General features: G+C 39.8%; 1 long non-coding RNA gene across 2 annotated transcripts; it reads left to right on the top strand.

The window, feature by feature from the left end:
• Positions 1-3860: 3860 nt before the first annotated feature.
• LOC120528633 lies at positions 3861-23259 on the top strand. Of its 2 annotated transcripts, none has more exons than XR_005633573.1 (3): positions 3861-3994; positions 4535-4608; positions 23221-23259. It is a non-coding gene; the product is annotated as an uncharacterized LOC120528633 (long non-coding RNA). The 2 variants fall into 2 exon arrangements; XR_005633572.1 differs by lacking the exon at positions 23221-23259 and adding an exon at positions 15410-15605.
• The last annotated feature ends 1940 nt before the right edge of the window (positions 23260-25199 follow it).

Here is a 25199-nt window from a genome sequence, read left to right as displayed (position 1 = left end):
AGCAAATTACAGAGATATCTTTAATTTAAACCTGCTCTGGAGCCCTCTAGACCTCAGCATGGGCCAAAGGTTTACCATCTAACATGACAATAGCCCTTAGCACAAAAACAAGACAGGAGTGGTTTAAATGTTCTTCAGTTGCCTAGCTCTCTCTAGCTTAGACTTGAACCCAGTTGAAGATCACTGGAAAGACCTAAAAAAAAAATCTTTCCACAGTTTCCATCCAACCTGACAGAGCTTGAGAGCATCTGCAGAGTAGAATGGCAGGAAATCCCCAATACAGGTTTGCAAAGCTTGTCACGTCATATGCAAGAAGACTCAAGGCTGTAGTTGCTGCCAAAGGTGCTTCAAGTAAGTACTGTAAATGTTATGAATACTTAGGTCGATGTGATAGTTCAGGTTTTTGTTTATAATAAATTGACAAAAATTTCTAAAATCCCGTTTCCACTTTCTTATTCTGGGTTATTGAGTGCTGCTTAATGGGGAAAAATAAATTTAAATGATTTTAGCACAAGTCTGCTGCGCTGCAAAATGTGAAAAAGTACTGCTTTTTGAATCCACTGCAGTACTGACATAGAATCACGTTTTGTCAATGTGGGTACTTTTCTCAAACTACTATTTATGACATTTAAATTATTATATAGTGACAATGTAATGCAAACAAGTCTACTGATGCAAAGCATCTTCTTCAGGAAATGAGCCAAACTCCAGACGGAAAAATAATTCTGAGAGACTTAAAATACATGCTAGCCAATAAGAATATAAAACTAGATGAAAAAAGGGAAATTTCAACGTTTATACAAACCAACACCACAAAAAGTAAGAAACTTCCATATGTCTATATCATCTTTATATACAGTATATATATCTATATATGTATATATATACTGTGTATATGTGTGTGTGTATATATATATATATATATATATATATATATATATATATATAGTCGAATACTGGTGACATAGAGCTCCCCAAGCCAACACACAGGCAGGCACAAGTCCAAAGCAACACAGGTTTAATTCTCAGGCTAATGCTTTCCCTTTGCCCCCTGTCAATACAGTACATCAAGCACAAAGTACACAATGCACAGTCCTCTTCTTCCTTCTGTCTTTGTCTGCTGCCTCAACTCCTCTCCCTGCAAGCTTCGTTTACCTCCTCCCAACTCTGGCTCCCAAATGAAGTGAGGCAGCTCCTTTTATTCAGCACCTGGGAGAGCTCCAGGTGATTCATCAGAATTACCTGCAATCACTCCCAGGTGTAATGGAAATCCATTGAATGGCTTTGCAGCTCCCCCTGGCAGCCCCCACAGAACCCAACAGGGCTCTGCCAAACTCCAAGACCTGGCTTGCTCTGCGGGAATCCATGGTGCCACAGCCACCCAGGAGGGCTGACCTGTAGTGTCCCAGGGGGAGGTAGTGCCCCACAGATGCTCTCTCCCCTGGTCCTTCATTTCCAGCTGGCATCCTAGCTGGGTAATGGCAGAGGCCACCTGGCACTATATATATATATATATATATATATATATATATATATATACTGCTCAAAAGAATTAAAGGAACACTTTTTAATCAGAGTATAGCATAAAGTCAATGAAACTTATGGGATATTAATCTGGTCAGTTAAGTAGCAGAGGGGGTTGTTAATCAGTTTCAGCTGCTGTGGTGTTAATGAAATTAACAACAGATGCACTAGAGGGGCAACAATGAGAAGACCCCCAAAACAGGAATGATTTAACAGGTGGAGGCCACTGACATTTTTCCCTCCTCATCTTTTCTGACTGTTTCTTCACTAGTTTTGCATTTGGCTACAGTCAGTGTCACTACTGGTAGCATGAGGCGATACCTGGACCCTACAGAGGTTGCACAGGTAGTCCAACTTCTCCAGGATGGCACATCAATACGTGTCATTGCCAGAAGGTTTGCTGTGTCTCCCTGCACAGTCTCAAGGGCATGGAGGAGATTCTAGGAGACAAGCAGTTACTCTAGGAGAGCTGGAGAGGGCCATAGAAGGTCCATAACCCATCAGCAGGACCAGTATCTGCTCCTTTGGGCAAGGAGGAACAGGATGAGCACTGCCAGAGCACTACAAAATGACCTCCAGCAGGCCACTGGTGTGAATGTCTCTGACCAAACAATCAGAAACAGACTTCATGAGGGTTGCCTGAGGGCCCAAATGTCTACTGCGCCCTGTGCTCACTGCACAGCACCGGGGAGCTCAACTGGCATTTACCATAGAATACCAGAATTGGCAGGTCCACCACTGGCGTCCTGTGCTTTTCACAGATGAGAGCAGGTTCACCCTGAGTATATGTGAAAGACGTGAAAGGGTCAGGAGAAGCCGTGGAGAATATTATGCTGCCTGTAACATCGTTTAGTATGACTGGTATGGTGGTGGGTCAGTGATGATCTTGGAGGCATATCCATGGAGCGACTCACAGACCTCTACAGGCTAGACAACGGTATCTTGACTGCCATTAGGTATCAGGATGAAATCCTTGGACCCATTGTCAGACCCTACGCTGGTGCAGTAGGTCCTGGTTTCCTCCTAATGTACGACAAAGCCCGGCCTCATGTGGCAAGAGTATGCAGGCAGTACCTGGAGGATGAAGGAATTGAAACAATTGAATGGCCTTCACGATCCCCTGACTTAAACCCAATAAAACATCTGTGGGACATTATGTTTCGGTCCATTAGGGCGCCAGGTTGCTCCTCAGACTGTACAACAGCTCAGGGATGCCCTCATACAGATCTGGGAGGAAATGCCACAAGACACCATCCGTCGTCTCATTAGGAGCATGCCCGACGTTGTCAAGCATGCATACAAGCTCGTGGGGGCCACACAAGATACTGAAAAGCATTTTGAGTAGCAGAAATTAAGTTTTTGAAAAAATGGACTAGCCTGCCACATCTTCATTTCACTCTGATTTTAGGATGTCTACACAATTGAGCCCTCTGTAGGCAGAAAACTTTTATTTCCATTAAAAGACTTGGCATCCTTTTGTTCCTAAGACATTGCCCTGTCGTTATTTGTATAGATATCCAACTTCATATTGAGATCTGATGTATCTAATGTGTTTCTTTAAAGTGTTCCTTTAATTTTTGTGAGCAGTGTGTGTATATATATATATATATATATAAATAAATACACACACACTGTATACTGTAGTTAATCGTGAAGCAAAACAAAGAGGATCAGAGCATGTTAATAAATGGAAATAATACATATAATTATGTACTGCAAAAATGCTGTTTATTATTTTAGCTACTAATCAGTACTAGAAATTGAATAAATAAAAAATAGCAAGTTGTTAGCTACTCCTGTTGATTCAAAAATCATTTATTTGAAGCAAACAGACATTAATGACTCCTATTTGACTGCATAGTCTGTAAATGTGTTACATTTGATGAAAGTTTATGCAGACCTTTCAAAAAGGAAAAATCAGAAAGTGTTGTTATCAATATGTTTGGGAAGTGTTAAATACAAAATCACATTTTGAAACTGTCAGTTTTCAATTGTAAATAAAGTTGAAAGTATGAAGTAAATCATTTGTTTACATGTATTGTTTATTTTGTTAAGTATTAGTTTTCCATCTCACTTTTCTTATGCATGGGCGAATGTTTCCAACTGCAGGTCTCCAGTGTAATTTGCTTTTCACTTTCTAGTTTTTTTGTGTTAATTTTAAAATTATTTATTTGCACATATTTAGGTAACAAATGTGGGGTTCAATTAAAATGCAAGCAGCTTTCAAACAGGGTTCAGAGGTATGTTATAATCCTGACATTTACAGCATAAAGGAGATTTATGTGATAATGTTTCTAACTTCACTTTTTATTTTACTACTAACACGTAGTTTTCTATGGCAGGTTTTCCCCATCTCTTAATGGAAATGTTCATTTTTAATTTTTGATTGGATTGTGCTTAAAAGAAATGGCTAAAGTACATAATGAGCAGCTCAAAACAATTTAGGACAGCATGCTTATGCCATTGAGTGGTAAGTTGACTGTTTTTTAATCATGAGTTGTTTTGACACTTAACTAGGGTCTTTATGAATGTTATACTGTAAATAATTGTATATATGGTGCTTGTACAAAAACGTAACTGGTAAAGTTTAAAGTACAGCAGTCCTAGATTTCCATATCCACATTACACACACAGTATAAACACATTGCCTCATTGTAAATTGATCAACAGCATAAGTTGTTGTAGCAGTTTATATATTAAACTCATGATCACTGAGCGGAGAGTTTAGATCTTTTTTTAAAGTTGTATATAATTTCACTGTAAAGTATGTAAAAAGATAAACAGTAAGTACTATGGAGGTTTTAGTTATGGTTTAAACTGAAAACTGTTTTGGGTTCACAACAAATCATTCTTAAAATTTACCATTTGTTAGGTTAACACAAACTTTTATTTACGGAGAGCAGTAAAGTTCCTGTGAATGTAATAATTGTTTTTTTTTTTTTTTTTGCAAGATCTTGAACAAAATGGAGTATTTTAATTTTTTCACCATTTTTCTGTACCCAAAATACAGGGGTGTGTCATCTCTTCTGCCTCGGCTGTGCAGTCTGTGCACTGTCATGGTTAAGAATACCTCCTCTTATTCAGGTACACGCTTAACATTTAAAGCTTTTCTTTCTCTAATTAAGTTTTATTGTGTCATGTCTTCCCACTCTTCTCATTCATTTGTGTTCCTCAAGACCTTCTGATAATACACTTAATTACAGTGTCTTCTGAGCTGGCCTTTTGTGGTTGATCAAGTCTGTGTGTGTGTGTGTGTGTGTGTAAGTGACGAGTAATGAACTGTTAGGTTCCTGCTTTTGAATTGGGCCGCTTCTGCTGTGGCTTTGATCTGCGGAAACATCCTGCGAAATTATGTTTATTTTGTATTATTTAAATTATTCTCATCAATTTAAATAGCAACATATTTATTTACTCATGTTTAGACATGGTACCTCATTAATTAACATCAAATTTCAAAAACACATTTGCTGTAAAATGATAGATATACTAAGAGAAATAAGGCTGGACTCTTATACCACAATCATAGGATCATGTCATTTTCCTTTTATGTTATTCTGTTAACATTAGGAGACGTTGAGGTCAGTTCTGGATATATTTAAACAAACAGTTCCAAGGACCACATTATAAAATGTTACAAATTATCTGAAAGGTTGCTGGTCTTTTTCTCTATCCGGGGTACACTGTGGAAGCTGGTGCTTTTTCCATTATTACCATAGATGTTTTTTATTTGAAATGTTTATAAAACAAAAACCTAGTCCTGCCAATCTAATTTTGCTAACACAGTCCTTGTTGAACTAAAGGGCAATGCCCTGCCATGCTGTGCAAGTGAAATGAAGTTCAATTCCACATGTGCTGGAAGGTTTCTTTGAGTGAGCAGCTGTCCAGCCACTGGGTCGTGAGCTAATGTGGTGCTCATTTAAATGTAAATCAGCTCAGTTAATGGACGGCATGTGTGATTCTCTCTGGCAGTGTCTACTGTAAGAGTCGGCAGTGTTTGGGTTACCATCTGTCTCCCAGCACTCTGTGTAATGAAGTGCAGATTGTAATCGTGAATTGGACATCTCATGTTCTACTGTATGTAGCCGTGCCCCATGTAGGATCGTCTCACACATTTCTGAACATTGCACCTTAATGTAAAGTTGTTTTATGTGTTACAGGAGCATAATCAAACTAATTGCAATGATTGATTTAGCGTGTATTTAGAAAGTGGAATGGAAAAGGTATATCTGATGTGTAAAAGGACCATAAAGCAGTGCAGAGTTGTAAAATATCTACTCAAAGGAAAAAGTGAAATTCCAAATGTATGCACATGAACTGAAAGCATTCTGTGTCGTTCTTAAAATTCAGCTTTAAAATGATTTCCTTTGAGTTTTTCTTTCAGCATTGTATGAAACCTGTTGTTTTTCTCCACAAAACTTACAAATAAGAAATGCTTGGTTGTTCAAGAAGCAACTGTAGCAATGCAGGAGACAAAGAATGCAAATAGATTATAAGATACCTTTACTTGGATAATTATATTGATAATGTGAACTGTCTGTCTGTCTGTCTGTCTGTCTGTCTGTCTGTCTGTCTGTCTGTCTGTCTGTCTGTCTGTCTATCTATCTATCTATCTATCTATCTATCTATCTATCTATCTATCTATCTATCTATCTATCTATCTATCTATCTATCTATCTATCTATCTATCTATCTATCTATCTGCTTCGTTACACCTCTACAGTTTCAAATCCTGGCCCAGTTAATATCATTGCCATGACTCTGTTAGCTAACCCTTATCTCCACACCAGCCGTTCTTTACAGGACATGGTGTGTCATGATGTCACTGTATGGCTTGGCGTTTCCTCCTGCTCTGTTTGTGCCCATCTTTATTGGTATGACAGGCCAGCAGACACCTGACACTTGGTACCTCTCTCATCTAGGGCACCCATTTCTTCTGGTATCTCTAGCATTCCTTTGTATGCTGTTTCTCATTACAGACTTAAATCTTCAGCTTGAATTCTAAATTAGTAAGTGTTGTTATTTGGTTCACAGTCCAGTTCACTTTTAGGACTTTGGAGTTTTGAACAAAAGAATGCGCGTTCAAAAACTAAAGCATGTGTTTCGAAATGGCACACAGGGCAGCTTCAAGTACAGCTTACTCTAACATCTTAGTGACAGAGAGTGACGACTGTTGTAAATTGATTAGGACTTGCAAGTAGTTTCACTGTTTTCTGTAAAATGATGACCTATAATCCTGTAATATGGCTTGACGGTTCCATTAACTGCAGATCATAAAACCTCCTAAAGGTAAGCCACAAGGAAAGGTTCTAATATTATGTTAATGGAGTTGCCTGTGAATTAGTGGGAATTATCCAGAGGCTAAGTGTTCATTTTTGGCTGAGCGAGTTCACTTACTTTATGGGAAATTCAACAAGACTATAATAAAAAAAAAATCATGAGATAACTTGATTTATCTTCCCAGTAACTAAAGAAATTAAGCACAGCTTAAATCAATGATACTGTAATCTAAACTCAAACATATCAGTGCTGTGATTTTTTTTCTTATATCTACAACCAGTCACGTTAAAACAATCTTTAAGATGCTTTTGATACATTGCATTTCAAACCTTGGTTGGCAACAAGTTCTTTTCTGAGGCTTGTGAGGTTTACTGTTGGTAGATTTATGTTTGCTTAGTTTTGTGTGGGAAGGATTAGCTGCATCATAATAATGTAAAACATTTTAAAAGTAAACATGACTGCAGAATTGAGCCCACTTTAAGAATGACTTTACCTTCATTTGAATGGATTCAGTTCCTAATATTCTGTTTCAGAATTCCTGTAAAAAAAGTCCTGGTTGTGTTACTTTTTGTGTCTAACTTTGTCTGTGACTTTCTACTGAATGAGTTTTTCGTTTTCTTCTCCTCCATTGTCAACTGGATATATCTGAATGATAACATTAAGCGGCATATATAGTTAGGATCCTATTATGTCAACAAATCTGGTTGTACTGAATGTTTACCTAATTTATTTATGTGTAAATCAAAAGTGGGATCCTAGTTTCAGGACCCTATTATTATTTTGGACCCCCTGAAACCTAAACCCGTGAAAGGATTTCTGAAAATAATTTTTAAAAACATGATATAATGTGTGTGGCGGATGCCTGGAGACACGAGAGGGCAGTCCCCCTGGTTTGCACCGGGGCCCCAGGATTGGCGCTTGGAAGCTCAACCCAGTTAGGGCCTGTGGCTACCACCAGGGGGCACCTGGAATGTTCTGGAGCCCTGGACTGCAGCACTTCCACCCACATCACGGTAGATCGTCAGGGAGCACCTGGAGTACATCCAGGTGCAACATAAAAAGGGCCGCCTCACTCCATTTTGGGGAGCCGCAGTCAGGAGAGGACAGAGCTTGCGAAGGGAGGAGTAGAGGCGGCAGAAGAGAGAAAAGAAAGGAAAAAAGAGAGAGAAAGGACTGAGCCTATTTGTGGTGATTTGTGTGCTGTAGGGCAAGTACTATAAATAAAAGTGTGTCTTGGTGTCTGTCGGTGTTTGGGCTGATATACGGCACATGGTAACTTATGCACTGCCCATTATGTAGTTTGTGATTAAATACTGTATATACTTGCATATAAGTCAGGTCTTGGAACCTGAAAAATCGATCATAAAATCAGACCACGACTTATACGCCTGTTCAAAAATACGACACTTTATTTTTTATTTTTTGTACATCTTCTTGCTTCCTCTAATCTCACATCAGTTTCTCAGACACATTGAATTGTGTTGCAGTAGCGTAGCTACCAATTTCTTTCATCACTTCAACGACTTTTAATTAAAACCAGTTTCATATTTTCTTATGATCAAACGCTCCTTCGTAGATAATGGATTTTCTTACGATAAAGGTGTATGAGGATGTGAGATACAAAAAACACAAAACAGTGCAAACGTCTCTTCGGAATAGTTCAGGTATTATCGTGTGCTCACGTAGGCACAATACATAGGAGAAAAGGCCGTGTGCTCCGTGGTTACTCTCTCAGGTGGGCGTTAACATATCGTAACCTCTTGGACCAATAGCGTGAGTTTTCCGCATTCAACTTATACGACTGACATTATAAAATACTGGAAATCATACGGTAAAATCAAGCGGGAGAACTTAAACGCAAGTATATACGTTAAGCCAAATTTGGAGTTGTAGGGGATGGCATGACAGTTGGTATTGGTAAGATGTTTTGATTACACTTGAAATGGCATGTGCTGTGTAGCATCGTGATGTTTCATTTAGCCTGCTCAGAACATTTACTTTTTTAAAAACTATAGGGCTCCGCTCGCCCACCCCTGGGTTTGGTTTACCAGATATACAATTTAAAGAGATTGTTATTTTCATGGGAATTGTTACATATACATTATTTTCACTTTTACTTTAAAACTTTTGTAAAAACAATACTTGTCCTTTATTTCCGGCGCCGGGCATGGCTACATCTCTTTCTCGCAGGACTTATAACGCTGCTCGTGTTGTGAAGGGAGGGCGGCCGAATGCACGCTAAGGAAATGCTGTCAGATCATCTGCTGTCTTTCTGTGCTGGCAAGCTGCGTGTTTTGCTTGTTGCTTTTCGTTGTTTTAAGAGCTGGGAGCACATGATGTGTGTCTGCCAAAAGCAATCCAACAACTGCTAGGCTAGATGTCCGTGAACTTGTTTTAAATGTGGTTTCACTGCCTTGTCTCTTGTGACATTAAAGTCTCTCTCACAGGATGTCAAATTGTTTTCCGAGAAGATCATGTCTCGTCTCCCTAGTCACCCTCCCAAGATTTTTTTATAATAGAGAGAAAATCAAACAGAACAATGAAATGATTGAGTTTCAGCCAAAGGTTTTGCTGATTTTGGTTTTGCTTCAGTGAGTAACTTTGTAGCTTCTGTTCTCCCACACAGAAGTGCATGTGTGTCACAAAAACCTTCTGTTTAGCATGATGCTGGTCAGCAGTATAATTTAGGGTGTTTTATTGCATATTTCATATTGGTGTATGATGTGATGAGTCTGTTTTAGGTATTCATATCTTAAGTCATCTCAAATGTTACTTGCCCTGAGCAAGGGGGAACTGGAGTCTTTCTCAGGAAGCACAAGGCAGAAAGAATCCTTGAACAGACCACCAATATATCACAGGATGATGTAGACAAAGTTATTCATACAAATTATTTTATTTACAATGAGTATCCAACTGATAGGGTAAATCTGACAAGATGAGCCAGTTGTTACATAGTGCTGAAGTACAGATGCACCCTGTTTGGAAATGAGCAATAAATATGGCCAGGATCAATGTCCGCTATTTCAGGGTTTCCCAAGCAAACAATCTCTGTAGTAACCATGTCCTATTTCCCATTTACTCTTGTCAGTGAACTAATTGTGGTCATGTTTGGAGGGTGTTGCACAGACCCCAAGAGCTCACCTACAGACGGATGGAAGACTTCGCTCCTGCCCATGCCTAGGACAAAATGCTTTCTCGCACTCTCTCTTGAAGTTGGACGAGCACCGATTGCAGAAAAACCCCAACTGTATCAAGCTTTGCTCAAGTATAGCTCTCCTTTAACTATTATATTATCGTGAGTGTTAAGCTGATATTAAACAGAAGCTAAAATATAATCTTCTTTTAGTGTTACTGATTCTTTCTTAATTTTAGAATTGCTGCCATACTGCTAGAGAAAGATATACAGTTTGGTAAAGGCTGCAATCTCTTAATGAACTTCTTTGCAGGGAGTGTGTGTGCCTGTGGTATAGCAAGTCCACAGCTCATGTCAAGAGGCCACTTTTTAAATAAATTATCACTGCACTCGTGGCTTAGCGAGGGGACGTGGTGGTTGTGTGGCTGAAGTGGTTCCCAGGGTGATTCGTGATGTGGGCGTTTCTCACCTAAGTGCATAGGTGAGAAATCATCTGAGATTGTGCTCGGGGCTGCTGATTTGCCACAGCTGCCACGTCCTCTTCATAAATAGAAGCGCGAGGAGGCTAAGGGGAGGAAGAGTAAAAGAAAAAGAGCTGGAGGTTGCAGGAGAGCAGGAATCAGCATGGAAGAGAAAGAGAGCGCTCACAGGCAGCTGGATTGAAGAGCCCCTCATGAGCAGTGTATGGCCGACACTAGAGGAGGGGCAGTTAGAAGTGGTCACTCCAGCTGAACGATTTCTATGAGCTGGAGTGACCGGTAGTATGGATGACTCCCTGTGGAAAGCAATGGGAGTTGTGGAGTCTTGGGAAGGTGAGCCTCAGCGTGAGCGACCTGGCCGTTGAGGAACCCAAGTCTCGGTCTAGTAAGGTATCCGTATGGAGCCAGGGAATGGAAGGCAACCAAACAGTAGTAAGGTCAGCTGCAGGAAGGGCGACTCCCTTGGGGAGAAGCAGGGGAGTCGCCAAATAAAGGAAGACACTTGGTTTTGGATTTTAAAGGGACTGCTTCCAGCATTGTTTTAACTTCGTTTTAAAGGATTGTTTTTTTTTTTTCTATTGGATTTCAACCTCCACTTCACTTTAGTTTTAATAGATTATTTATTTAAAGATTTCATGCACTGCACTTTGAACATTTGTTTGTTGTTTTTAAATAAAAGCACTTTGCACTTTTGCACCATCCCCTTGCCCTATTTGTTGTGCCTCACTGCCGAGGTCATCGGTAACATTACCGACGGTGACCGGTTTAAGGGCTCCCGGACGGATGAAAGGGAGCGGGCAGCGAACCCGCATCGTCAGAGTGCCCCCTGCTGGTTACAGGCAAATACGCACATACACAGGCCAACTTAGCATAGCCAATCCACCTAACCTAAATGTCTGTGTACTGTGGGAGAAAAACCAGGGAGAAGGTGCAAACTCCAGATAAGGAATACTGGTACATGAAATCTGGTCTTCTTACTGCAAGGCAGAAGCGTTACCACTGAGTGTGATGGTCTTTGTCACAGTAAAAGTGTTTTTAACTATTTATAGCCCTTTTCTTTTATAAATAGTTAAATGGCACACTTACCCTGAGGTAAGAAAAGGTAATGGAAAGAGTTTCTCTAAGGAACGGTATTGCAGCTGTGTCACGTGGGCATAAACAATGCAGATGGCAAGTTGAGATGCCATTGTTAGAAAACGCTATTGGAGTAAATGGGCCCATTAAAACTTTGAACAACTTCCTGAAGGCAACAGTGCAGAGTGCTTGTGTATGGCTGTGTAAACATTCACACGTACACTCGTCAGGGTGATATGGAAGGTTCCTTTTATAACATGTCACATTTGGACGTGGACCTTAATAGGTTAGGCAAGAAGGGAGATGGTGAGGTTTGGACATAGGATCTCCACATCCATATTAAATGGCCTATCAACCAACAGAGGATGTCTTTTGAACAACTACTACCAGTTTGAGTTAGTTTGAAAGGGTTTTGCAACCTAGTATTGACTTCCTTTTGGATTCTTCATTTTTGTGTGTATAATTTTTGCCAGGTGATTAGCTTATGCCTGGCCTTGTAGACATGTGGCATCACATGTTTGGTGGCATAATAACCCAGAGGTAAGTAAGGACAGTGGTTAAAAAGCTCAGACATTGAGATGACAGTATGGTTCCACAAGAACTCACCAGGGTATGAAACTCCTGACCAGTCCTGTGGAGTAGTCCTGGTAACTTCGAAGGCCAGTGAGGATAACACCAGTACTGGAGTTTAAAGGTAGTGGAGGCAATTCTGAGAACCCAAGATACCAAAGAGTAATACCTTAACATACTCTACTACCAGATTACCCAGGTGCAATGACAAGTGAGTTGCCTGCAAGTGTTGCCGTCTCCAACATCTGAAGTATCTAGTGAAAGGCAGAGGTGCACACGAGAGGAGGTTCTCCTTGGATAAATCATCTATAAAAGCAGAAGGGTAAATTTATTCCAGAAATCTTTTGGAATTGGTTCTGCTCCACCAAGTGGAAGGAGGGTCAGCCTCCCAGGAAGTTTCTGGTTTTACGTGTGTGTGCATGTGCATGCTGGCAGCAGCCTGCATGTACCACAGGAACACAGACACCGAGAAATTTAGTACAATCCACTGGAGGAAAGACTATGTGAGGTGGACGTCACAACAGCATCACCAGTTGTTTGTACCAGGCCAACGTGCGATGCGATTGGTTAGGTAAACATGGCCTGGTATATAAAATGGGAAAATTACCAGTAGGGGATGTTTGACTGTCTGGCATTTGTTGGAAGGTTAGCCGAGTGAGGGTCTAGTGATTCTTTGGGAGTTTTCCTGTATATTCTGTAGATGTCTTCACTGCTTTCTCTTGTGTATTTTTGTGCTTGAGCCATTTTTTCACTTTTGCTTTTGGATAAAAGTTCTTTTTCATCCCCTTTGAGTTTTGCCTTGTGAAGAAAGGAGAAGGAGGGAAAAAGTTTTCTGCTTGTCTGTTTTATTTTTTATTCTCATTTATTATTTGAGCCATTACTGTATATATACTCTACAGATTCACTTGTTTTTGTTTGTGGGTGTGAACATATTTCATGTTATTGCAGAGGACTACATTTACTTTTGCGTGCATGACACTGGAATTTGCTTTGCTGGCATTTGACATAAAGAACATTTGTTTTTGAACGTCTTCATGGAAGTCTGTGCTACCATTTTTCCACCACTGGTCCATTCGGGCATGTTTAAAAAACAGTTCAAGCGTCTGTGTAGTGGTGCCAGTAAACGGGGCATCACACTGTGCTACCGGTACCCAAAGTGATGGTGTCTGTTTAGTTAATTGTATATTTCGTGGATTTCCTTGTTCAGCCTATAATGTGGCTCTAACTGGACCTCTTAATTACCCTGAGGTTTTCCACATACTGTGTGCATCATCTTATTTATAAAATTTGTATTTTAGCTTTAAAAATATTGTAGCACTCTGGGCCTGTATTCTGTGAAGAGCTCTATTCAAAAATAAATGTCCTTGACTTTGACAGACGCTGTACCTGACATAAGTAATGAAACATTTGCTTTGTGTTATGCTTGTATACTCATCCCCAATCAGCCGTACAATAGAACTGTGGTGATGCACTCAGGATTAAAGGCTCCATCCCATTTGCTCTCATGCCGTTCAGATATGTTCACTCATCATGTTAGGCACATTTATGCTGCACAAATAGACACACCTTTGCCATCAAGTCCCTTAAATCTTGTGTTTTTGATATGTTAACAGTGGAATATACTGTTACAGCAACCTTACAAACTGTACAGCTCTCCATTTCTGCCCAGATACCAACATATCAGATATTGTGTTATTAGAGCTATTGGACTCGAGTCTTTAAGCGGCATAACGAGCTGAGCAACACAAATTTCCAGCCAATTCACGTTTTGCAATACGAACTCAAATGTTTTATTTCATCGTACAGTGGAACCTCGGGTCACGACTGTAATTCGTTCCAAAACTCTGGTCGTAAACCGATTTGGTCAATACCCGAAGTAATTTCCCCCGCAGGATTGTATGTAAATACAATTAATTCGTTCCAGACCGTATGAACTGTATGTAAATATATATTTTTTAAAGATTTTTAAGCACAAATATAGTTAATTACACCATAGAATGCACAGCGTAATAGTGAACTAAAGGTAAAAACATTGAATAACACTGAGAAAACCTTGAACAGAGAAAAGTAACATTGTAAGAATTCACGCTATAGCGCTACGAACCGCTCGCTAAAAACACTTTTTTTAATGAGTTTTAAGCACGGGGAAAAAATGAACATTTGAAAAATCTGTAATTTAATAAACAACCAAGAAAAGTAACATTGCAACAATGCATTGCTGTAAACAGAAGTGAAGTGGAGGTTAACATCCAATAGAAAAAAGTCTTCATTAAATGCAACGAGGTTAAAACAATGCTCGGATCTGTCTCTTTAAAAACAAGCCTGCTGCATTCTTTAACTGCCTTCTCAGCCTTATGCGTCCAGCCGTCTCTGTCTCTCTCGTATGTCTGTCTCTCTCTCTCACACTCTCTCTCGCTCTCCTCTCTACACAGGGAGAGACTGAACACGTGCGGAAATCATCTTCGTGTACGAACCAAAAGGGAAACTGACTTGTTCATCACCCGAGTGTGTGGTTGTGAACAGATGCAAAAGTTTGCCGATCTTTTTGGTTGTAACCCGATTTGTATGTGGTCTGAGATGTTCGTGAACCGAGGTTCCACTGTACTACTAGAGCAGCCCATTTCGTCTCCATTGTACATTAGAACATGTCTAGAGATAACCGAAGGTTCAAAATTTAACTTGACTTGTACTTATTACACCTGTTGACGGCACTGCCTTTAAGGGAGTTTCTTCATTCTTCTGGTTTTCCTTTGACATCCCAGAAATATGCAGGTTCTTTGGAGATGTCAGATTTTCCCAATTAAGGTTAAATCCTGTTATAGCGAATACCAGTAATGACATTTTCAAAATAACTTTTGTGTGTTCAGATGAATGTTCATAGAACATCATGTTAAACGAATCTTCTTTTTAATGAAATGTACATCTCAGTATAATGAACTTTTTTTGACCAAAAACAGCCACTGAATATAATAATGTGATGGAAAAAAATACTTAATGCTACTCCTACTGAGCTTCCGTGTGGACAGTTGTGTCCATGTGCAGGTACTGTTCTGTTGGAGTTTCATAGCGCTTCTCAAAATTTTCTTTAAAAGGAGTAAAAAAAAAAAAAAATAAGTGAGAAACAGCATAAGTTTGTGCTGAAAGAAAAATTAACAATACTGGAAAAAGTTGATTCTGGAATGAAGAAAAAGTGAAAGCATTTTGGATTTTGCACCTTAACCTTTATCGAAAAACTCGTTTTCATTTTACATTTTCATACATGTATTTCTATAAAAGAAAAAGTTGAGACATTAGATTTATTTTCAAATAAAACATTTTTTGCAGTTTAAGAAGTGCTGTTTTTTTTACACAGGTATTGTCAAGCTTGGGTCACAGAGTTGCACAAGAAACAGGAAGATGAGTCCAGGTAATAGATAGATAGATACTTTATTTATTAATTTGTTACTGTATAGAGAAGGCAACCAATTTCTTTGCCCTTCCTTGATGTACTGTTTACCAGACGTGGCACAACAGCCATGGAGCGGTCCTTGCGCCACTTCTGTTAGACATGGCGAATTGCAGGCGGCCCCAGTCATAGTGCTATGTGTATTTTCACTATATTCATTATAACAAAATTTCTCTTATAACAAGATACTTTTTATGGTCTCATGAGTTTTGTTATAATGGGATTCCACCTGTAATAAGTACATTTGAGTATGTTTGAAGTGGAGCAGCACCCCATCGAAGGCTGCTTTCCACCTTGTGCCCATTGCTGCTATGAGTGGGACTGGCTTTCTGCACCCCATGAATGGAATAAGCACTTTAGAAAATGGATGGATGCATGATAGGATGGACGTTTAGTATTTCCATTGCATTCAGAAAATGAGCATAAAGCCTACCTAGTATGTAAAGTATAGACTCAGCGGCCACTTTATTAGATACGCTTTTTCAACTGCTTGTTAACACAAATATCTATTCAGCCAGTCACATGGCAGCAACTCAATGCATTTTGGCATGTAGACATTGTCAAGATGACCTCCTGAAATTCAAACAGCATCAGAATGGGGACGAAAGGTGATTTAACTGACTTCGAATGTGGAATGGTTATTGGTGCCAGACGGGCTGGTCTGTGTATTTTAGAAACTGCCAATCTACTGGGATTTTCACGCACAACCCTCTGTTGGGTCTATAGTAAATGGTCCATAAAAGGGAAAATATCCATTGACTGGCAGTTCTCTGAGTGAAAATGCCTTGTTGATGCCTGATGTTAGAAGAGAATGGCCAGTCTGGTTTGAGCTGATGGAAAGGCAACAGTAACTCGAATAACCACTCATTACAACTGAGGTATGCAGAAGTACATTTCTGAATGCACAACACCTCGAATCCTAAAGCAGATGGGCTACAGCAGAAGGAGACCACGGCAAGTGCTACTCCTGTCAGCTAAGAACAGGAAACTGAGGCTACAATTCACATGGTTTCACCAAAATTGGACAACAGCAGATTGGAAAAATGTTGCATAGTATGATGAGTCTTGATTTCTGTTGCGACGTTTGGATGATAGGATCACTGGCATCAACAACATGAAAGCTTAGATCCATCCTGCCTTGTATCAACAGTATAGGCTGGTGGTGGTGGTGTAATGGTGTGGGGAATATGTTCTTGGCACTCTTTGGGCACCTTAGTACCAACTGAGCTTCATTTAAATGCCACAGCCTACCTCAATATTGTTTATGACCACTTCTGATGGCTACTTCCAGCAGGATAATGTGCCATGTCACAAAGTTCAGATCATCTCAAACTGGGTTCTTGAACATGAAAATGCATTCACTGTACTCAAATGGCCTCCAAATTCAACAAATCTCAATCCGATAAGAGTATCTTCGGGATCTGTTGGAACTCACATCATGGATATGCAGCCGACAAATCTGAAGCAACTACATGATGATGTCATGTCAATATGGACCAAAATCCCTGAGGATTATGGAAGAAGATAATCCACTGTGGCAACCCCTAACAGGAGCAGGCAAAAGAAGAAGAAGAAGAAGAAGAAACTTCCTTCAAAAATCATGCCAGAAATTCAAACACTTGATTTCATTCAACCAAAGAGAAGTGACACCACAAAAAAGAAAGCAACGGTGAAGAATGGGATGCTTTAATATGGTGTTACAGCACTACAGCTGATACAAACGCCTCATGAATTGTTCACTTGCTTTAGTGGATGGCACTTTGACCTTGACAGTCATTGCACAGGCAGATCTCGAGTTACACAGATACGAACAAGCACATGAGCCTAGCTGTTTGAAAGTACCATTTTGGACTTGTTTCCAGCAAAGAATTACGGCAGTTCTGAAGGCAAAAGAGGGTCCAACCCGGTACTAGCAAGGTGTACCTAATAAAGTGGCTGCTATGTGTAGATTACTGTGATCCATCTTTCTCACTCTCTTAGTTTTTTTCATTCATCTGGGTGATATAAAGGCTTAAAGTGGCTGGAACTCCAAAAAACCTGCGTAAGTCACGTACGTTTACTTCTGGACTCCCACCACAAATTTAGTAAGTATTAAAGCGTTTTGTCTTGTAAAGGCTGCAGGATTTTCACCACTTTATTAAGTTAAACTGTGGGATCTTTGAAGCCCCCAGGTTTGGGATTTTGAAAGGCAACTGCATTATCTTTCTTATTTAATTATTGGGCAGCGTCAGTCCTGGAGGGCCGCAGACACTGCAGGTTTTCGTTCCAACCCACTTTCTTAATGAGAAGTCAGTTATTGCTGATGAAGCACTTATTGCTCAAGCAACATTTGATGCTTCATTTTAGTGGTCTCGCTTGTTAAGGTTCCCCACCCTTAACTGCTTATTTCAGTCTTAAACAGCTGTTTTCACTGTTTTTAATGGCTCCTTATTAGCAATAAGATGCAAATGAGCCAGCAGTTATCCTTCTAATTTGTTTCCTACTTACACCCGTGTGGATTCATCAAGCACTATTTGGTTTAATAAAACCCTTTAAAAGAAAAATTTGAAAGACTGAAAATTATCCATTTTAGGCATCAAATCATTTGGATGATAGCCTTGGAAAGGAAAATATCTATGATATAACAGCCTAACATTGCAGACTAACAAGTCATAAAATTAAATAAGGCCAGACACTGGCAACCATTGGTTTCTAATTACACAATTGGGTTGGAATGAAAACCTGCAGCCACTGCGGCCCTCCAGGACCGACACTGCCCACCCCTGCTTAACCTCTGCTTAATTTTAGAGAGTGTGAGACCATTTAGCCCAGCTCTGGTAATTCTTACTCTTAAAAAGAAAAAGCTCTGGCCTCTAGATAGGGACTCAAACCACAAGGCTGCCAGTTCAGTCCATGCTTTGCACCCACTGAAGGTCGCTGAACCTCTCTGGTCATGGTAGTGACTGGCTGGTGAATGGTATGGACTTGGTGAAGGAGTGTTGGGAGTCTTCTATCTTTTGTTGTATCTAAAGATATTTTTCAAAGCGTGAACCTGAATTTATTTAGCTGCTCTGTGTAGTGAATATTATTTCAAGATTCTTTATACGGCCAGAACATGTTTTATACATGGTATTTCTATGGAGTTGTGGCACTGGCAGAACAGAAAGCCTACCTTATAGAGTCCAAGCCTTCTGCCTCTTTTTAAGATCTTGCTGTCATAGCAGGGCCGGTACATTCAACCTGCCATCTTGATGTTTCATTTTCCAATGGATTTTGTTTTTTTTGCCTTGTATTAAATAGTTTTCAATTCAAAGTAGCCTGAAGTCTTTGTGTAAATAAAAGAGCCAAGTCTGCTACATGAGTGCATGTGTGTGACATGATCACCGTCTTGGAAGCAGCAGAAATGCTGGTAACATCTGGTTTGGATTTATTTGAGTGTTACGCCCAGGGTCGAGTCATGTCAGTATACAGGACTTATTAGCAGTGAAACAGACAAGTAAAACGGAGGACCGTTGTGTTGACGTAACTACAGAGTGTCAAAGAGGGCGAACAGAAACAGTGCTCTGTTGCTGCTTTCAGACACGTCTGTGAACAACGTGTAGGTGTTCAGAAAAAAGGGCAGAATTTTATTATTATGTAAAGAGCTCAAGGCAGTAACAAAACATAATTCGACAGTACAGTAAAGCATTCTAAAGACAAGTCATGAAAACTCAAAATGAGGCTGTTGTGACGAGTCGATTGTTGTGCTGGGTGACTAAACGTTTTTATGTTTGGCAGGCACCACTGAAATAGCGTTGTGCCGTTATTGATGGATCACCCGTCATCTTTGTGGTTTACTGTTTTTTAAATGTGCACAGGACTTGGCAGGAAACCGAATTCTCCTGACCATTCTTTGATGCAGCAGCAGAGCAGTACAATCTGGTGAAGAAGTACAAACACCTTTATGTGGAAAAAGCTGGCATTAACACAAAAAAATGAGTAGCATGAAAACTACTTGGAGAATACACAAAAAAAACCCAACTTGGTATCACTGCATACATATAAGTTTTCTACAGAAAATGTAATGATTTGCTTACAAAAAATTCTTTCCAGTATTGGACCGGCAAAGTAAGACTTTTCAAAAAGCTTTGTTTTGGACCCAAGCATTAGGATGAAAATTAAAACATTTTATTCAAAAAAAAAAATGTGAGGAGTACCGATCATTAATATCCCAAAAAAGAGTGTTTGTAAACTAAGGTTTGTATTAAAAGATAATAGAAAAGAGGGTCAGCTCAAGTTGGACTGTTGGGAGACAAAGTCAGAGAGGCGAGATTGCGTTGGTTTGGACATGTGCAGAGGAGAGATGCTGAGTATATTGGGAGAAGGATGCTAAGGATAGAGCTGCCAGGGAAGAGGAAATGAGGAAGGCCTAAGAGAAGGTTTATGGTTGTGGTGAGAGAGGACATGCAGGTGATGGGTGTGACAGAACAAGATGCAGAGGACAGAAAGATATGGAGGAAGAAGATCCGCTGTGGCGACCCCTAACAGGAGCAGGCAAAAGAAGAAGAAGAAGAAGAAGAAGAAACTTCCTTCAAAAATCATGCCAGAAATTCAAACACTTGATTTCATTCAACCAAAGAGAAGTGACACCAGAAAAAAGAAAGCAATGGTGAAGAATGGGATGCTTTAATATGGCGTTACAGCACTATAGCAGATACAAACGCCTCATGAATTGTTTGCTTGGTGTTACATCAGACCGTACTGGATCAGCACACCACAGCAGCAGAGAAACAAACACAATTTATTTTTCCCAATTGCTTGAGGTATTTTATGATTGTCAAAAAGTGTAGAATTGTTTAAGTATAAAGTCAATAAACTGTATATCCCCAAAGTTCAAACTCTTACTTTAAATTGTATTTTGGTTGTGGAAAGTGAATTTGAACCCTGGTTCGGTGGGCACCTAGCATGTGATATAGGTGTGCAGTTAAAAAGGAAACCAGCTACATTACCTGGTGGGTTTGTATTGAGTCTCGTGCTCTTGTGAGCTTCTGTTTAAAGGCAATTTTGACATTTTGCTATGATAAAGGTTTGAGCTATTAATTTATTAACTGATATACCGTAACAGAAACAGCAAGGCTTCAAGATATATAAAAGAAATACAGTTAAGAAAATGTTACCTTTTTAAAGGTGTGCCTTCTGCTTCATGTTGTGGTTAGGCCAGGATTCTGCTGGCAGGGTTTCTAGGCTGAAAAAGGGAACTTGTGGTTAAGCTGAATTATTTAAGAAGGTTCAAGACAGCATGCAGCAGTGCGCTGCTAACACCTAATGGTCATGTACTCCTGGATCAATGAAACTGATGGACTGCCAGTAAACCTAGTGGACCAGCTCAGTTGTAACCATTTCAGGTATTGCCGTTCTGCCATATCCTGTTAGCAACTGAATGTACCAATGATGTTAAAGATGCTTTGCCAGTGTAATGAGATCTTTAGAACTGCAATGCAACTGTTGAAGTGTATAAAAGAGCCCACGCTAGTTCCTCTCCTCACTGCCTATTGGTGTTTCTGTCTCTGTGTTTGTACCACCTCTTGCTCGAGAATATAGAAAATAGAGAAGATTGATTGACGCTTCCTCCTAACTGTGTTTTATTGCCTCCATTATACAAGGAGAACTGGGCATCCTGTGGGGGCGCCAGTCACTTCTTCCACATGTGAGGTGAGGTCAGGAGCACATGATGATACAACAACAACAACATTTATTTATATAGCACATTTTCATACAAATAATGTCGCTCAAAGTGCTTTACAGCACATTGCTTGCACCCGCCACATGACAAACCAACTCAGGAACCCAGGTTAGGACCCGAGTGCAGCCATATGGCAGGTGACACCTAAGCACCACACTAGTTTAGATGGAGTGGAACAGTGAGAGGTTTTTTTATCATGGCTGGAGTGCCAGTTCTGCCACCAACCCCCAGGTTTGGTACAGTAATGTTGTTCTAATGTTATTTTATTAATAACCATTTTTTTGCAGAATAAATAGTAAGTAATGCATATTTTTAATGAACGTTTTTCAGTGAAAGTTCTGCCTTAATATGCAAAATTGGATTATGAATAAGTTTTGCTTCTACAGAGACCTCCGAGTATAAAATCTGCATATGTATTTGCTTAGCAGGGTCTTTTATCCATAGCAACTTACAAAAGAGGTCAGCATAATCGAGTAAACATCAGTCTGGGGGATTGTTTGTCACAGGACAAGGTAACAGAATTGATTACCACAAGTGAAGAGCTTCTAACGAAATTGAAGATCGTTACAATTCCTAGCTTATAAAACATCAGTTAGACAGAAAGTCACCAAAGAAGAGGGTCTTCAAACACTTCCTGGACACACTGAGGGTTTCAGCAGTTCAGAACAAGGCCGGCAGCTCATTCCAGCAGCCAGGAACTACACATGAAGAGAGTTTGAACTGACATTTGATCCCAAACAGATGGCGTTCAACAGTGGACCTTAGCGGTCAAGAAGGAGCATAGGACCTCCACATATAAAGGTGCTGACTTGGATGCTACCAACCAATACTCTGTGTCACATACTTCTTACACAGTGTCGTGTGCAGACCAGAAAAGAAAAAAAACAAAAAGCTAATTATATTTTCTATAGCACAAGCTGTTTTTCAAAAAGTTGATAGAAGGAGAATGGCTGATGATGACGTTTTTGAGTGAGTTAAAGTGATTAGTAACTTGTACCATTTTTCATTGGTGGACCTTTATTTCAGTCCATTTTATGATGAGCATCACCCACACCATAGATGCGTTCTGTAGACCAGGCTTGCAAGCCCAGTGGATACCCCAATAGGCAGTTGTGTTGAGGTGTCTACATCTCTTTTTTCAGGGCTGAAGCTTACAGAGTGTTGTAAAAGAGAGTGCAGCAGAGACTCTGACGTTAGCTCTAGGTGTTATGACGTTATGACCATTGGACTGCGGAGAGATGGACAGGCTCTTTGTTCTTTAATGGATATTTCAAGAATCATGGGAGTTTATCTGATGTGGCTTTCAAGAATGTCTGCTTAACCAAGAACATATTGCAGAGAGATTTAATTGTTATTTACTTTGTAACTCTGCCAATGAAGAAAACAGAGAAGTCATTAAGAGGTTTGAGACCAGACATGTATCCCATGTAATTCGTAGAACTGAAAATGAAAGAAAAAGAGGCAAGGGAATGGGCGTCTTCCTGTTCACTTCAATTCAATTCAAAATGTATTTGTTGCATACGCAGTGTTGTGATGTGACATTTTGCATACAAGTTGATAAATATTTTGTATGTCTTTATTTGTAATTTAGGCAAAGCAATTTAATATTGGTGTTACATTACATTCATGTTTGCCCCTACCTTTTTGGGACTGAGTCTCTTTGAATTTTATGACAGGATTTGGGGGATGTGCCTTAAACCAGATTGGTAAGTGTTTCTCTGCTAAAGTCTCTCTCTCAACCCCCATAAGAAAGTCAGGCTGCCTAACTGCCAAGCTTTAACTTAACATATGGTTTTGGGGGGTGGCAGGTGCTAAGATGTTTTCTGTTTCCCCATTGGTCTGAAGTATGGCTTTTTGGAACTGGCTTGTATCAGAAGCCTTTAAGTACCATGATGTCCTATTGGCTGTAGGGGTTGGACAGAAAATCTATACTTCTGCTTGTTTAACCTCGCTCTCTCTCTCTGATGGAGTATCTCTCTCTCTCTCTCTCTCTCTTACCAAACTGATGAACTGAAAGGACAACACAATGAAGAGCGCAGCTCGGCAGCCATATTGAAACAGGCATGCGGACTGTTCTGAAGAAAGCTGACCACAAATGATGCCTTAACTAGAGACATTTTAAATAACTAACACAAGTCTGTGTGCTGCCTGAAACTACACATCACCATTTAATCAGGTTGTATGGTTGTCAATATTGAAATATACTTTGCATATTGTTATTATTTATGAATATTATCAATAGTACATTGTTTAAATTGTAACTTAACTACTGCTTGTCTTTTACTGCACCTAATTGCCTGAGGTTATAAATGTAGGAGGGAAGGTGGAGAGAAATTATATACTATAATACCTTATGAACAGTGGTAAGTCACATATTAATAATACAATAGGGGAAAGTAGACCAATATATTACTCCACCAAGACAAAATACGCAGTTATACATGTACAATGTGCAGTGAAATGTCATCCTGGTTCACTGCTCAAAGAGAGTAAAAGATAAGAAATTAAAAAGCAAATATAAGTCTTAACTAGAACAACTTAAATTTTGAATATATTATAGCTACCGTTTCCATTATGGATAAAGGTTTTCTCCATCATGTAGATGTGTTCTTCATTGTTCGAATGGCCGCTAACTTCTGATGCCTTCACTGTTTCAGTAGCTTCCGGGCAGGAACTGGCTGGATGTCTGGTGCAATGCCAGAAGTGGTGCCACTTCCTTTCCCATGATTCATACTTTTGTCTGTTGGGAAAAAAGCCCCTTGTCCAGACACTCCATAAGTTCTTGTGTATCACAACTTGGATGGTAGAGATCTGAACACGAGGCACAAAATAATTGAGAGTCGATTGAATGGGTGAACTTTCAGAATTGGGCAAAACCTGAAGTAAGGGTCGGCAGAATTGGATAATGAACCTGTAAACAAAAAAAAAATTGTTTCTATTTACAAAAACTTTGTAAAGTTCTAGCATTACTGCAACTCTTAATTTGGAAAAAAAAAATAGGAGCGTCAGACAAATCACACTTACATACTGATACAAAGTGTGATGCAAAAAAATGAAATCACTAAAATGACACAAAAGAAAGTGAACAACAAATAAATACTATATACCAATAGTAAAAAAAAAATACTCCCAATCCCACAATCTAGTCTAACGTGTCTGGAGATCCTAAAACCTGAGGTTTGGGTGACCCTGTGATCCTCAACATTCACAGCAGCCAGGATGCTAATTGTCACCTCTACATCCAACAGTAGGCAGATGCCCTAAATGGAGGAGTTTCAAGGATCCTTTTAGGGGAGTCGCTTGACCAACACATGGTGGTGAGGCAGATATGAAGCGCTTGATTTCCACATCACCCACCTCAACAAGTTGTGAGATTTTCAGAATCTTCATTGCAACATACAGTACAGTACTTGAAGTGGTTTGGATACGAAAGGTAGATGCCCTCTGTTTGCCTCCCATGGAGAAGTGTCCTAAAGTCTGGCTTAGGAGCCACTGCAGTACAGTGTTTTCACTAATGGTTATGAACACCTTCATATTAACTGGCTCCTCTTCTTGACTCGCATGTGAAGCACTCCTCCTCCTGCCTTACGGTGCTGGTGACATGAACAGTCATTACTTTAATACCTTGCTGTCCTTTTAGATTTGACTATGTGTTTTTATCTCTTTTGAGTTTGCTAGAAATTAAAATTGTGCCCCATTATATTAACAGTGCTTTTGAAGAACTGAGAGAGCAGATCAGTTACCACATGAGAGAGATGGGACTGCAATTTGGACTTACTGTGGTTGGTAGATATACAGTGGGAGATCCAGATATTAAGGTAAGAAGGCATAATTCTTTCATCTGTTATTGACAATTGGTGGGCCTGTCCGGGATGTATCCTTCCATGAATGAGGTGCCAATCCATTGCCAGATGTCTAAACTGACTTGTACAGGGCCAGAGGCAAGTCTGTGACGTGTGGACGGGAAAATGGAGAATTTGTAGGAGAAAGAAACGC

Source organism: Polypterus senegalus, chromosome 4 (assembly GCF_016835505.1).
Source record: "Polypterus senegalus isolate Bchr_013 chromosome 4, ASM1683550v1, whole genome shotgun sequence".
Lineage (NCBI taxonomy): Eukaryota > Metazoa > Chordata > Cladistia > Polypteriformes > Polypteridae > Polypterus > Polypterus senegalus.
Note: the sequence above shows the minus strand (reverse complement) of the source record. Positions and strands in the feature narration are given on the sequence as shown.